Raw genomic sequence first — 4,715 nt, forward strand, 5'->3', positions numbered from 1 at the left:
TAAAGTACTTTATCACTATCCACTGTCATGTTTCAGCTCTAGAAGAAGTCAAGCTGCTGAGGCCCGCACTTTATTTTCTTAAACACAGCGTGGCGACCTAAAGTTTAAACAAAAAATGTAGCCAAAAAATGTCTGAAAAAAATGTGTATATATAACAATCTCTCTAACGATTACATATTTCAATAAAAATCTTATTTCAAATCACGCCAAAACAATATTTGTAAACATATTAAAGAGGTTTGCACTATGGCAACCAGGGAAGACGAATAATCAGCGACCACGGAGTAAGGGCCTTAGATTTTAATACAATCAGTAACGACTATGTTTTAACAATTTTATCTATCAACAAAAGTGGGTCATCAAATGCTCTTCAAGTCGGCGGAATGTGATCAAAGATCGGCAGGGCGGCCTCCTATACATCACGTTTTAAGAGTGTTTTTTATCAAAGCACCTTCCGGTGGTGATAACCATTTTTGGCTCTATTATTCAGGAAAAAATGGGGCTATCCCTCTCATTTGGGAAGCGTAATTTTACTGAAGTTTACTGTGAAAAACACGCTTATTTACGGGAATGTATTGTCCCGTTTCATATATTCAGGATGTGTGAAGTTGGCTGCCTGGCGGCCCAACGCCCTTGCGGCGTGAAGATGGCGCCCAAGCGGCCTGGTGGCCTAATTTCTTAATTTGTGATAATGTTATAAAAACAATAAAAACGCAATTAATGATGTTCTGAAGACAGTTCTTGTTATTATAAGTTTTTAAAATGATATATAAAAAGAAAAAATATTTTATAATTTTTGTGAATTTATGACCTGGCACCCAACGGCCTAAAATTTTTAATGTTGTAGAAGTTTGTCAAAGAAATTAAAACGACTCTTAATAATGTTTTAAAGACATACCTTATTATCTAAAAGTAACATAATACAAAAAAAATCCCATTCATTTCAAGGTGCCTGGGATCCGGAAATTTTACTGTACAAGCAATAAAAACGGCACTTAGTGAAGCTCTTAGACTATTCTTGATATTTAAAAGGTAAGAAGAAGAAATCACTTTAAGGGAACTTGTTCATTTTATCATTTTTGTCTGGCGGCCTAGCGGCCTATAATTTTAATGTTGTAGAAATGTTATAAAAAGAAAATAACGGCATTTAATGAAGTTCTAAATTCTTAGTTCTTTAAAGAATGTGTAAAAGGAAAAAAATAACTTTGAGAAAACTTTATATGTTTTGTGAAGTTGGCCCAGCGGCCTAGCGGCCTAAAATTTTGAATGTTGTAGAAGTTTGTCAAAGAAACTAAAACGACTGTAAATAAAGTTTTAAAGGCATATATTATCATTTAAAAGTTACATAAAAGAAAAAAATAACATTCAGATTTTTTTGTTTTCCAGCGGCCTGGGAGCCGGAAATATACTGTCGTAGAAATTTATAAAAAAAAAAACAACATAAAATCGGCACTTAATGAAGTTCTCAAGACTTTTCTTGATATTTAAAAAGTATATTAAAAATTAAAAAAAAATCACTTTGCGAAAACTTTTCGTTTTATCTTTATCATTTTTGTGAAGTTGGCGGCCTAGCGGCCCAGCGGCCAGGCCGCCAACTTCACGCCACCAGGCCGCTGGGTCAATAAATTCACAAAAATGATAAAGATATTGATCAGGCATGTATGAATTCCGTTTTTGTGCCATATACATGTACGCATATTTGTTCGTATATTTTTAGAATACGGAGAATAAGGCCATGCATGGTCCTTAGTAGTAACTGTACCAATACTATGGAAGTCTAGAATACCAGAGGTCGAGGTCGTCGTCCTAGATAACGGCCAGTAGCCGTTAAATCTTATTCCTGGTCAAAGTCGCACATAGTTTTTAAAATCATAGTCTTGGTCGTTGTCGTGACCGTGCTCGTCGGTGTAGTTTTTGAAGTCGTTTTCGTGGTCGTTGCCGTAGCTTTATCCGTACTTGTAGTCAAAGAAGTCCTTGTTTGTACATATGTCGTAGCTGTTTACGTGAAACTAAATCATAAATATCGTATTTGTTGTCACAGTCGTTTTGATCTTCGTGGTAAAAAGACGTCAAAAAGACACAGTTGTCCTAGTCCTGGTCCTTGTTATACTCTTATCCATACGCGTAGATGAAAAAGTCGTAGTTTTAGTAGTCATCGTAGCTGTTTCGTAATAATAAAGTCATAAAAGACGTATTCGAGATCGAAGTAGTAGTTATCTTAGTGATCGCTGCCGTTCATGTTGTCGTTCAATTAGAAATAGTAGTGGCCGTTGTCTCCGCAAAGTCGTAGAAATTGAAGTAGTTGCAGACGTCGTCGTAGTCGTACTTGTAGTGCTTAGAGAAGTAGATGTCGTAATCGTTGTCGAGATTGTCGGTGTATACGTAGTTATAGGCAAATTCGTGGTTGTAGCCGAAAAGAACAAGAACAAGTGATGGAAAAAACCACTTAGTCATCAGTTTTTAAAACTGCTAAAGTTTAATACAGTCATGTTTTCGGATCATAATTGGAAGTCGTCACTAATATATGGTGGCTGATTTGTGCCATTCGTGTTTTCGCCCCACGACCCCGTCAAGCGAAAAGTCGAAAATTAACAAGTTAATATGGCGGAGACGCACAGCGAAAAAACGCTAATTAGCGAGGGCGCGGGGCGAAGTTTAATAAGTTATATATGCGCCCTCGCTAATTAGCGTGTTTTCGTCCCGCGCCCCGCCAAGCGAAAAGGCAATAATTAACAAGTTAAAATGGCGGGAGCGCGGAACGTAAACAAGAGTTTCCGCTTCGCGCCCCTGCCGTTTTATTTCTTAAATCTCGCCCCGCGCATCCGCGGGGTAAAGTGTTATTTATTAAACTTCGTCCCGCGCCCTCACTAATTAGCGTGTTTTCGCTCACCGCACCCGCCACTTTAATTAGCGTGTTTTCGTTCATCGCACCCGCCATTTTAATTTGTTAATTATCGACTTTTCGCTTGGCGGGGTCGCGGGGTGAAAACACGAATGGCACAAATCAGCCACCATAGATATTGTATATATTTAAGACAGAACAAGAAGTATCTTTAAACAAAGAGTATCTTTTAAAAAAATACTCGACCGAACTAAAACTGGTTTATTTGCATATTGTAAGTAGTATCATAAGGATTATGACATTGAGCATATTTTTGAATTTTAAGCTAAAATGTTTAGAATATTAAAATCATATGTATGTACGAAATATTTTAAATAGAAACAAAATGGAAAGTCTGAAGTAAATCCTTTAAAAAGAGTAAAGTATAAGTCAATAAGAACTGCAAACAAAACAATTTATTTCATGCGATCGTGGAGGTGGTTCCGTTAATGTTTGACGAAATTTACAACTCGTCACAGCAGCGTAGAGGATGCATAGCAATATAGAACTTATAATGTGTGTAGCAACGCTATATGTCGCAACGCCGCTATATGTCGCAACTAACGCTAAATGTCGCAACGCTGACGCTATATGTCGCAATCAACGCTATATGTCGCAATCGCCTACCGCTAAATTATGTCATTCTGTTATCAAGAAAAGGAAGGACTAAAAACAAGGAAGCATAATAATATTAACACTTTACTGAGGTATCAGACACGTCAGAAATACAACAATCAGAAATGATAATATGACTAAGAAAGCAAACAAAGTATACAATAGAAAGTAAGTCATATTAAATATTAATGAGCAAAGTATAATTGAACATAACAATTCCGCACATCAATTATTAAACATCAGAAATGAAAAACACTTTAAACGTCATGATATTAAATATAAAGCATAAGCATATCAAAACACAAATATTACATTTTCATTCCAATATTTAAATTAACACAAATAATACATTCACATTCCAAAATCTAACATAACACAAATAATACATTCACATTCCAAAAATTAACATTACACAAATAATACATTCACATTCAAACATTTAATCAAAAAAACAGGGTGGGAGGGAGTGGCAAAATTGAAGAACAAGTAAGAAACGACTGATAACTGAACGTGTCTGACAAAAACTGTGCAGATTACGCGCACTGTTGAATATTTATAGACGGCGTAGGAATTACAAAAATTCAATAAACCAAAACAACTAACCCAGGTAACATTACAATGACGTCACCAGACCTAAATATAGATAAGGAAAATCCTACGCCAATCCATAATTAAAAGATTTTCTATGAAGAAAATGCTATAAATTATGTCATTCTGTTATTAAGAAAAGGAAGGACTAAAAACAATGAAGCATAATAATATTAACATTACTGAGGTATCAGACACGTCAGAAAAACAACAATCAGAAATAATAATATGACTAAGAAAGCAAACAAAGTATACAATAGAAAGTAAGTCATATTAAATATTAATGAGCAAAGTATAATTGAACATAAACAATTCCGCCAAACCCAGCCAAACAAAAAAACAAAAAAAAAAAAAAAAAAAAAAAAAAAAAAAATAATAATAATAAAGCTTGCAAATTAAATAAAATAAAGCAAACAAACAAGCAATTAATCATTCCACGAACAAGCACAAAGAAAATTCAAGTGACATTATCTCCCATTAACATGAAAAATGACATTAACTGTCACAATAAGTAAATAAATCCAAGCAAAGATCGTTCAAAAAAAAAATAAAAAAATAAATAAATAAAAATAAATAAATAAACAACCTTAGAATAAATAGGTTCAATTTAATTAGAAGATAATGTCACTTT

The sequence above is a fragment of the Ruditapes philippinarum genome, unplaced genomic scaffold, assembly GCF_026571515.1.
Source record: "Ruditapes philippinarum isolate M1 unplaced genomic scaffold, ASM2657151v2 ctg15_1_1_1_1, whole genome shotgun sequence".
Classification (NCBI taxonomy): Eukaryota; Metazoa; Mollusca; class Bivalvia; order Venerida; family Veneridae; genus Ruditapes; species Ruditapes philippinarum.